Below are 12740 nucleotides of genomic sequence, written 5' to 3'. Positions count from 1 at the left end.
TTATGAAGAGAAATCTCCTCAGGTCTTTGGGTAATAATTATGCATTCAGAAGTTAATGTCCAACCTTATCTTAATACTGTATAAGTTCACATTGTAGTTGCAGATGAAATATAACATGTAAAATGTGTTTTAAATATCTTCCAATTGGCTAAATATAAATTAACACACTTTTAAAGAACTTTACTGAAGCCTCTCTACTTGACGGTTGGTCTCGTGTGTCTGCCGATATTGTAGTTTGTTTACACTTTTTACCCAAGTTTGTTGTTCTAATCAAATTTACATCCAACATTCAATGTACTGTGGTTAGTCTATATCAATATCAGCGGTTAGACTACAGACGCTTCTACACTTCAAATTTTTACCGGAAGTAGTAAATCATCTGGGAATCTTTGACATACTCTTTTCAACATACTATGGTTTGGGACATACTAATTCTATTTTTGAATACTATTTAGGATGGATAGTGTGCAAATTGGGACACAGCATATGAATTTGAACATACTACCTGGCTTACATATTCCTGAATTCACTGGTTGAGACCAAATCGGGCACAAATATGGTGGCGAGCGCAACCGAAGTGACATCTTTGGCCCTTTTGTGGAGTAATGTAAGAGTTACTGAATGCAATAGATTGTTGGTGAGGCATATGTTCCCAATTACGTCGGGACACATTTATGTGATGTAAAGTAATTAGGTTTATTGGCACTACTGAAGCAACAACATAATGCAATGGCAAAATGGCAGCTGCACCACAGTGTGATGTCATATGTAACTTATCAAGGGTAGGGAGTAGGATATTTTGGAAATAAAAATGTTATAGAAAATAAAATTTTAAAAGTATGAAAGCCTACAAACTGATGCCATTTCAGAGTAGAAGCAAATGGTCAGATTTTGATTAAAGATTACCAAAACTTGTTTTTTTCCAGTGGATTAACTTGCACTGATTAATGGTTCACTGTCTCTTTACGCCACCAATAGTTATTGTGTGGTGAGCGCACTGGAACTGTTGTCCTCTGGCTCCCGTCACATCATCCAAGTGGATGCTGCACACTGGTGGTGGTGTGGAGAGATCCCCCCTCGTGAATGTGAAGTGCTTTGGGTGTATGGCTATGCACAATACATGAGCTATATAAAAATACACATCACATTGCACTTTAAGACTAACTTAAGAATAATGTGTGCTAGCTAAAAAAAAAAAAAAAAAGAAAACATTGTAAATTTAGATTTTATGTAGATTTTAAAAGGACAGTTGACATACCAAAAAAGGAAATGTATTAACTATTTAATACATTTTTTACTCATCTTAAAGTGGTTCCAAACCTTATTTTTTTTTGTTCAGTTGAATACAAAAGAAGATAATTGAAGAATGATCGAAACTGGTAACTTTTGACATCCATAGCATTGGAGAGACAGCTACTATTGAAGTCAATGGTAACCAGTTTCCAACAATTTTCAAAGTATCTTCTTTTGTGCTCAACAGAAGAAACCAAATGAAAATGGGTGAGGAAATGATGACAGTTTTCAAAATTTTGGTTGAACTATACTTTTAACTATGATCTGTGTCTGCTAGACCTATTTAGACCTCTAAGATTTAGAGTCTTAAAACAACAGCTGGTTTTATTCATGTGTTTTATTCATGACACAGTTTGTCTTTCATTTGAGGACAGAAATAGAATGTTACATTTACATTTAGTCATTTAGCAGAAGCTTTTATCCAAAGCGACTTACAAATTTTTTCCCTCTTTGGGATGGAACCACGAGGCGACGTTCATTCACAGAACGCAAGTTTCTGGAGGGCACATAGATCTGCAGAAGTGAGTGCAGATAAGAAGGTGCTAGGCCAGAAGTCACTTTGTAGGCAAACATCAGAGTTTTGAATTTGATGCGAGCAGCAACTGGCAGCCAGTGCAAACGGACTAGCAGCGGAGTGACATGTGCTCGTTTAGGTTCATTGAAGACAACTCGTGCTGCAGCATTCTGGAGCAGTTGAAGAGGCTTGATAGAGTTAGCTGGAAGCCCAGCTAGTAGAGAGTTGCAGTAATCCAGTTTGGAGAGAACAAGAGCTTGAACAAGGAGTTGAGCTGCATGTTCAGATAAGAAGGGTCGGATCTTTCTGATGTTATAGAGTGCAAATCTGCACGATCGAGCAATTCTAGAAATGTGGTCAGAGAAGTTTAGTTGGTCATCAATCGTTACTCCAAGGCTTTTCACCATTTTGGATGCAGTAATGGTTGCCCCATCCATCTGGATTGAAAAGTTATGGTGTAGAGTCGGGTTGGCAGAAACTACAAGCATTTCCGTTTTTGCGAGGTTCAGCTGAAGATGATGATCTTTCATCCAGTGTGAAATATCCAACAGGCAGGCTGAGATACGAGCTGGAACCGAGGGATCATCAGGATGAAAAGAGAGGTATAGCTGGGTATCATCAGCATAGCAGTGGTAGGAGAATCCATGTCTCTGGATGACTGGTCCTAGAGATGATGTGTAGATGGAGAAGAGAAGTGGCCCAAGAACAGAGCCTTGAGGTACCCCAGTGTTTAGATGCTGTAGGTTGGACACCTCTCCCCTCCAAGACACCCTGAATGACCTGTCAGAGAGGTAAGATCTGAACCATTGTATAACAGTGCCCGCAACGCCCAGTGACTCAAGCGTAGATAGCAGGATCTGGTGGTTGACAGTGTCAAAAGCAGCTGACAAGTCCAGCAAAATGAGGACTGATGATTTAGAGTCTGCTTAAGCCAGTCTGAGATCCTCCACGACCGAGAGCAGGGCAGTCTCAGTTGAGTGGCCTTTCTTAAAGCCGGATTGCTTGTTGTCCATGAGATTGTTTTGAGTAAGAAAGTCCAGGACTTGATTGAACACTACTTTCTCCAGAATCTTGGCCATGAATGGAAGCAGGGATACTGGTCTGTAGTTTTCAAGTAGCGTATGGTCCAGGTTGGGTTTCTTTAGCAGTGGGGTTACCCTAGCCTGCTTAAATGTAGTGGGGAATAAACCAGAGTCAAGAGATGTGTTAATTATGTGAGTCAGTGTTGGTATGACTGCAGGAGAGATGGCTTGCAAGAGATGAGAGGGAATGGGATCGAGTGGACAGGTGGTTGCATGGCTAGATAGCACAAGTTTGGACACCTCAGACTCAGAGAGCTGAGAAAAAGAGGTGAGTGTGTGTGGTGTTGGTGTTGTATCTTGAGTGTTTGTTGTAGGTGCAGCAAAATGTTACATGATAATGTATGATTAGAGGACAAAAAAAGCTATATGCAGGAAACCATGTATGAAATATTTGCTTTTAAATTAGCACCAGAAGTAGCACGAGTGTCTTTCAAAATAAATCAACAGTTAAAATCTCTTTTTATAAATTTACTTTGTAAAACAGAATTTGAAGAGTTTTCTGTAGAAGAGTCAAATATAAAAGTTGTTTTTCAAGCATTAAAACAAAAGTTTTTGAATAGATTTAATTTCATTTTCACAATTCTGTACTCAGGGCCGCCGCGTCCATAGAGGCGACCTAGGCGGCTGCCTAGTGCGGCAGTATAGAGAGGGCGGCATCCGCGACACCTCAATTACCACCCGCGTCCTCAGTTATGTCCGCGACACCTCCCTCACCACCCATCTCCACAGATATATTCGCACATAGACGACACCTCCATCAGCACCCGCGTGTCCTCAGTTATATCCGCGCATAGGGCAGCAGAATAGAGGTCCGCGACACCCGCACATCCTCGGTTATATCCGCAAATAGGGTGGCAGAATAGAGAGGCCGGCATCCACGACACCTCCCTCCCTCCCTCAGCAGCCGCACGTCCTCAGTTATATCCGCTCATAGGGCGGCAGAATAGAGGTCCGCAACACCTCACTTCATTTTCATAACCGGTCACTTTTGTTTTCACATTGGGGTTGAGGGCGGCATGACCGTCCTCTGCCTAGAGCGGCAGTTCAGCTTGCTCCGGCCCTGACTAAACTGTACATAAAATATACAAAAACACATATACAATACTGTCAAAGATGTAATTACAATGTTATATGTTATAACAATGTTATTAGAATAGTATAACAATGTAGTTATTACAATGGTTTAACAATGCAGTAAATACAATGTTAATATGTTGTTTTTACAAAGTAATTTCAATGCTATGACATAGTAATTACATCTAATATAATAGTTTGGAATTACATATCTACTGCATATATTTACGTAAAAATACACAAATACTGTTTGAAAACATTTGTTTTTAAATATTATCTTGGATGTAATTACAATACGATAGCAATGTAATTATAATGTAATAACATAGTTTATTATTACATGTGTACTATGTATATTTATGTATAAAACCATAGATAATCAAGTATTGTGCATGCAATATAGAAAGAAACATTTACATATATAATATTATTTTGGATGTAACTACAATGTAACGACACAGTTATTGCACAAAAGACAAGTTTGTAATAACATATTAGGTCTCAGATGTAATTACAATGTTTTAACAATGTAATTACAATGTCATTACATCCAAAATAAAAAAATTGTAATTACATATGTTCTGTTTATATTTACAAATAAATACATAAATACAGTACTTTAAATATATAAAGGAACGTTTATGTACATAGTTTTGGATGTAATTACAATGTGATAGCAATGTTTTGACATAGTACTTACAATGTAACGACACAGTAACTGCAGACAAGATAAACGTTTTTAATTACATGTGTAAGCAAACAATTTGCAGTTAACTCTTTGTGTTCCAACTCTTTGTGTTTACAATGTGCCAACAAATAGAATGAAACATTTAAATATATTGTTTTATCCAGTTGTCTAGCCGATGAAAGTAAATCCATATGATGATGAAAATGGTGATTTCTTCTTCTTCCTGCTTTTTGGTGGTCAACAACAACTTTTTGGTGCGTAACTTTCATCTCTCTTTCTAGTCGGTGACGTCCCCAATCAGTTAGGCTAACAGGAGAAATTTCTTTGATGGAAAGATGAGGGAGAGGAGGTTTATATATAGTTAACTGTAGTAAAGGCTAAAGTATACTATGGTAATTGCTATTAGTTTATGATAGTTACTTATGATACTACATTATGTAGTGTAATTTATTAATGAAGAGTTGTAAATATAATGCTTATTCCTAAATATTTCACTTTACTATAAATGACTACAGTATTTTAAATGTGTAACACCTGGTTTTATTAGATTTTTTTGTTTTGCTGTTATATACTATAATTTGTTTCTGTTTAGTACAGCATATTATTTACAGTAAATAATTGAACTGAACAATTATCACTCATGTTTCATTGACAGTTTTATTGATCACTAAGATACGATTGACTTAGATTTAAGTTGCTTTGATTTAAAAATGAAAATTGCAAAAATAGCTTAGATCTATTGTTTTATTACAAATGCAACAAAAGTCACCCTGCACAAACTCAAATTTTGATTTTGTAACAACAGTAAACAATGTTTTTGTTATAAGGTCTGGTTTTATTGTGGCTGTACTTTAAAATTAAATGAATATAATTTTAATTCAAGTGATGAAAGATTTTGAAATTCTAACATTAAACAGAGCTTCTGTAAGCTCACTCCTACTTGGTATAAATGATTGAAATTGATTTAGCTGAAAATATCCATTAGAAACTTAAAAGTAATCAAAAAATAATCACTTACTTTTATAAAGTAATTGAAAAGGTACGCTACTTATTACATTTTAAATAATTTGTAATCTATTACATTTAACCTCCCCAACACTGGTAATGACATAGCAATTTCACAATGTTATAACAATGCAGTCATTAAAATGTTTTTACATTTTTATAACAATGTAATTACAATGTTATAACAATGTAGTAATTAAAATATTATTATATTTATATAACAGTGTAATTACAATGTTATAACAATGTACTAATTAAAATGTTATAACATTTGTTTAGCAATGTAATTGCAATATAATGACATTTTTATTACAATGTTATAATAATGTAATAACATTTTAATTACATTGTTCTAAAAATTTAAATAATACCAAGTAATAATAAATGAAGAGTTTCGTTGCAAAACGAGACATATCCATTTTGAAAAATGTTAGTTATGTGACAATATTGTTTTTTAAGACATCAACAGTCAAGTTCATTCACAATTGTTGTACATTAAACTACTACTTGAGCTCAGTGAAGGCTAGGAACACATTATTTTCAAATCCAGGCTATATATTTTTTTAAAATTTTATGTCCATAAATAGTTCATAAATAAGTAAAACCAAGCCAAAATGCAACAAATTAATCTTAACATTGTCAAACATCTTAAATTGGTTAAAAAAAACCTATACATCATAAATATATGAAATAATATATACACAGATTGATTAATAATAATAAGATTCTGAGTTCAATTTTATCCAGTATGTACACAACATAACATGATATAACTTTTTTTTTTTTTGCAAAACGCTATATCCACCTTAGGCTATATTCTACTACAGCAATACCATTAAGAAAAGCTAGGGAATCAATGTTTTGTTTGATAAGTAAGATTAAGTTGTTTGGAAAAACGACTTGTAGCTTGTTTCAGAAAGAGTGAAGGGCGGATCCTTTACACCGCTGCTGAAAACCAAACCTGTATGATCCGAGCGGACTGAGCCCAGCATCACAAAGTCTGCGACACGAGCTCGCCTCGCCCTGTTGTATTTAATAAATCCTTTCACTGTAATAATAATAATAACAATAATAATAATAGCTTATTTATTGCTTGTTGTGAAATAGCAAATCCATTTATTTTTCTCTATAACAACCTGTGCCCTTTATGTTTCCTAATAATAAATCAACAACAGCAAGAATTAACAAAAGGTTTTAGTCTATAATTAATAGGAGCAACGGCATAAATAAATCTTCAGATAGGCTACTCAGCTACATTTATGAAATTATTTAAAAAATAAACTTATAAAGGACACTTAGAAATGTTGCCTTGCAGACAGGTATCTTGAGATGGGAAGGAACTCAGGAAAAAAGGCGCTCCCTGGCCTTCCTCTTGACATCAGCGGACAATCGTTTCCTGCTGCATTTGTGTATTGTTGACAGACGCAGGAGTAGGCTATTTTATTCTGGTCCACTTTTGTCGCTTTTTATACATTTTTGTGAATACACAAATACTGTTTTAAAACAGTCAAGTTTTTAAATATTATCTTGAATGTAATACAAAGCAATAGCAGTGTAATTATAATGAAATGACAAACTAAATAAGTTTGCAACTACATGTGTACTGTGTATATTTAAGTATACAACTATAGAAAATCCAATATTGTACATGCAGTATACAAAGAAAATTAAATTTATAAATACTAGACGAAACTACTATGTAACTACAATGTAATGACAGAGTAACTACAGTGTAACTACAAAGTAAGAGCACACAAGTTTATAATTGCATGTGACATCTCAGATGCAATTACAATGTAATTACAATGTAATTGTTACAATGTACTAACAGTGTTGTAACATTGTAATAACAGTGTAATTATAACAATGTAACTACATGGTAATTACAATGTAGTTACATCCTAAATAAAGGATTGTACTTAAATATTTGTGTATAATTACATATTGTCATTTAAATACACAAATACTGTACATGAAATATACTATGAAACATTTAGGTTTATACATATTATCTATGTAATATGTATATAATACTGTACTATTGCAAATCATTCTAATTACTACAAAAATTACAGTGTACTAACAGTGTTGTGACATTGTAATAACAGTGCTATTACAGTGTATTTTACAATGTTCTAACATTGTAATTACAATGTTGTTACATAGTAATTACCCACAAAATGATCATTTGTATTTATATATGTGCTGCGTATATTTATTTATAAATACACAAATACTGTTTAAAATCATTTAGGTTTATGAATATTAGATTTAACTACAGTGCATTAGCAATTTTTTTATAACATAAGACATAATAATTAAGTTTGTAATTATATGTGTACTGTGTATATTTACGTATAAAACTACAGATTGCACATGCATAATTCAAAGAAACATTTACATTTATAAATATAATTCGTAGATGTAACTACAATGTACAATTTAAGGACACCATAATTTCACACAAAACAAGTTTGCAATTACATATTGTATCTTAGATGTACTTACATATGTTCTGTGTATATTTACATATAAATGCACAAATACAGTACTTGAAATATACAAAGAAACATGTTTATAAATATAATCTAGGATGTAATTACAATGTAATGACACAGCAATTGCACACAAGATAAAAGTTTGTAATTACATGGCACTGTGTATATTTGAGTGTACAACTATAATATTTATAGACGATTTACAAAATGCTTCTCTATTTTATATTCTAATGATCTTAGTCAAAAAATAAAAATGTATAATTTTGACTAATATATTGAGTTTTTAACTATTCTCACAAATATAGTCATAAGACTGATTTTGTGCTCCAGGATCACATATAGTATAGTCTATTCTTGATATATAAAACAAACCAGGATAACACAGTTTCTGAAAGGCAAGAAAGTGGCAAATATAGCAACTGCCAGGTTGTTTAATTTGGAAAAAAGTAAAATAGAACAGATATAAATGTATGAGAGAAAAAGAGAAGAAAAAATAAAACACTGGTGTCAAATATAAGAATTCACTCTATGTATAGTGTGTTCATAAGCTGAGGTGTTGTCATCATAAACTCTCAGTCAGTCTATTTAGTTTAAAAATTCCTTTAATTGAGGTAGTATTGGACATGGAAAATCAGGTGCACATACCTGAGAACAGAAACCTCTTTATTTTGAAAAAAACATGAGAAATAGAAGCTTATTTAAAACCCACACGCAAACTTCTCTGATCAAAACATTTCTCCAGTCTTTGTCAGAAATGACCTCAACTTTATTACAAGCTATTTATTAGTACCTGTCAGGACACCCATCAAACACCTGCTTTAAAATCACTTCTGGGTGAATAAATGGGTGGCACATTTTTTTTTTCATAACTGGTTTCCTCGTTGTAGAATAATGCTGCTTTATGTTGACACAGCAAAATACAAAGAACGTCCAGCTCAGAAAGTAATGGCTTGCAGGTTTTATTTTCCTTGGACGTCATTACATGAGGTAATGGCAGAAACGGTGTGTTTTTAGCTGTCAGGTTATTATATTCTGAAGTCCTCTTTTAATCTCTTTATATTTCTAGCACAGCATCTTTTTTTAATCTAAAGGTTTAAAGAGGTCTAAAGAACTTAGAGAAGGTCTTTCATTTAGATGATTTTAACCATACTTTAAAAAAGACTACTAAAGAAATCACGTCAAATAAAAATTCCAACCAATGAATACATGCCTTTTGTACTTCATGGAATTATGTTGAACTATTTAAGAATTCCAGGAAATTAATTGAACCCACATCTGTTTTGCTTTTATATCTTTTCTGTGTTAAATTATATAATATGAAATGTACGACAAACACACTTGAGTGTACTGATACTTAACAAATCTTGAGAATATTAGTATTATTTTAATGTCTTATTTATCATTGCTGTATCTAATATTGAGAATTTGAAGTTATGTTATCTTATTGTAATATATTTTGAAAGTGAATGCAACTCCAGTCTTCAGAGTTAACATGATCCTCCACAAATCATTCTAAGCTAATTTGGTGCTCATACAATATATGAAAACGAAAAAAATCAATATTAACATTAACCATTCAAGAACATAAATCATCTTTCATTTAATTTAGTTTAACTTAAAATAAATAAAAATTATACTTATAAGTAAAATTAATAAATAAATAAAAGCAGACAATCAAGCTGCCAAAAATTTTAAAGAAAAGAAACAATACAAACATGTCACATCCTCAGCTCATTCCTGCTGCTCCAATCACCGTTCTCCCTCACCATCCACCTCTCACCACACCTGTGAACAATCACCAGAATACTAATTGCCTGCACCTGCACCTGCAATCACCACACACCATAAATACTCACCTCCTTCGCTCACTCACCGGCTGGAATCGAAGTTGGATGGTTCACTTCATCTTCTCTCCCTCTTCCTCTCGTCTTCTTCCGTGGATGTCCCTCTTCACCTGTGGATGCAAATACAAATAATAAGGGAAGTGACTAAGCTTATCTGGTGTTTGACTGAAAATCTGATGCTTACCATATTAACTGTTTGTGAGATTGCTCTCCCTCTGCTACACCACTTACCTGTTTCATCTCTCTGCATCATTTGCATTGTTTTGAATGAATACCCTTAAAGGAGAAGCATCCTTGTCCTCCATGTGTGACCATGACAAAACAATAAAAGTATAAAATAAATTTGTTATTAGAAAAAAATAATAGAAAGAATGTCTGTTATTAAAGAACACTGCTAAAATTGCTGCACTGGTAGTTTTCATTTAAATTATTTCATGTGTTATTTTGCCATTTGTCGTTTTACTGTCTTTTTTTCCTGATTTTAAGATAAAATATGAAAAAATATATATATATTATTTATAATGGTGTCATGCTATCAATTACACTGGAAATCTATATGCAACATATATATATATGTGTTGCATAATCAATCATGTACAGTGGCCAATAGAGAGCTTAACATGCTGCAATTTAGGAAACCACGTGCAATGGCAAAAAAAAATGCCAGTAAATTAAGAAAAGATCTTCATCCGTTTGAAAACACACGTGCTGCCAATCCTCACAACGCACATTTAAAAAATGTGCTGCATTTTCACACAACGCAAACAAATTAATAAACATGCTGCATTTTATCACAAAGCAAACGATTTACTAAAATGTGCTACATTTTTTACGACACTATCAAATACACAACGTAAAATTTTCAAGGGAACCCAAAAACATGATTGATGCATCTGTGCTATGACTCTTGCTCAGTGAAGTTGTAGGTGATCTTTGAAAGGTGAGGTTTTTTTATTTGTTTATTTTAACATCCTGATTCCCTTGTCTTTTGTATTTTATTAGCCTAAATAACCATAACCTAAATAGCATGGTTCGTCATGTTTTAAGGGTCCACTTGAAACATTTTCATTGTGTTCCGTGCATTTTGAAAGTGTTATAAAAAATACAGGGCGTTTTATTAATTTGTTTGCGTTGTGAGAACAAGCAGTGCGTTTTTTTTTTAAAATGTGTATGCATTTTGAGTATTTGCCCCTTGTGTGCTGACAAACAGTCAAAAAAAACTATTTCAATTTGATAATGTTTCTTATAATGACACGTTTTCTTAAATTGCAGCATGTTATGCTCTGTCAGCCACCCTGTAACCGTGTAACTCTCATCCACTCTATACACTTAAAAATAAAGGTACCTGAACTGTCACTGGGGTGGTACCTTTTCAAAAGGTACAAATTTGTACCTAAAAAGGTTTTTAAATTTTTAGGTACTTGTATATGCATTTGAGGTACCAATATGTACCCTTTAAGAACAAACCTGTACCTTCTGAAAAGGTACCACCCCAGTGACAACTCGCTTACCTTTATTTCTGAGAGTGTGTTTTCCAACACAAGGTCAAAAAAGCGAAACAACAAGTGAGAAACCACAGTGAAAAAATCTATTTGTTTTTCAAAGCTCACACTCTTCTACATGCAGCTTACCCAATAAAACAAATCTACATCCCGTTTTCATTCCACTAATAAACAGCACAGGTTACATTATAAATATGAGTGTCTTTTTTTTGCATTCTTCTGGCTTTTTCATTAGGGTGTCATGCCATGCTATCAATTACACTGGAAATCTAATAACAGAGAGCGGAATGACCTGTCGACCCAACAACAACACTCTGTTGCTCCATATTGTTTATTTATTGGCCTCGGGATAAAGCCTTATGGAATGTGCTGAGATGCAATCATTGTCAGCAGGTCAAAGTCAGGCAAAATAAATATAGCAACAGACTCACGCTGGCACTCTCTTTGCAACTTTCAATTTCTTTTTTGAACCCCCCCACCCCACCTTGTCCCAAAACAAACACACACACACACACACACACACACACACACACATGCGTATGTTTGAATAATAGAAATGCCACTTGCTGTCTAATTCTCGCTGACCTGACTTCCATATGATCAAACATGACCCCTTGTACGAAGCACTGTTGCTATCAGGAGACTGGACGGGTTTTTAATGAGACCACCCACTCTAAAAAGCTGTCAGATTATATGGGGTTTATGAAATGTGCTTTCTTTCCAGCTTTTTTATTATTATTTTTTTGTGTGTGTGTAGTAGAGTGTTAGATGTGGTTATGCTCATTGATTGTGAGTCGTTCTTGGATGCTGATCCAGGATCAGTTTCAAAGGGCTTATTTTGATTGAAATGTAAATGATCTAATAGACGTAATTTGCGGGTCTTTATGTGAATGAGGTCAGAGAATATGTGTGGAGTCACAATTACTAAACTTTTCTGCTGAAAAAAGTTAAGTAAGGTTCGCTTTTTAATTCTTGTAGTTTAATTAGCTTACTTATTTTAGTGAATCATTACTCATAATTTGCATACATTCAACTGTCTAAGGGGCATTCTTCCAGAAACGTACATTACTGGCCCTGAAATAAAAACATAAACACAGTGGATAAAAGGTATTTCATCCCAACATTTTCTAAAATGGACTGATGGTTGATTTCTGTGAGTTGTTCTGTAAAGGAATTTGTCATTTATTTGGTTCTTAGATTTTTTGTCTTTATTAAAAACACTTGCCAAATAACAAACGTT

This window comes from Danio rerio, chromosome 6, assembly GCF_049306965.1.
Source record: "Danio rerio strain Tuebingen ecotype United States chromosome 6, GRCz12tu, whole genome shotgun sequence".
In the NCBI taxonomy this organism is placed as follows: domain Eukaryota; kingdom Metazoa; phylum Chordata; class Actinopteri; order Cypriniformes; family Danionidae; genus Danio; species Danio rerio.
Note: the sequence above shows the minus strand (reverse complement) of the source record.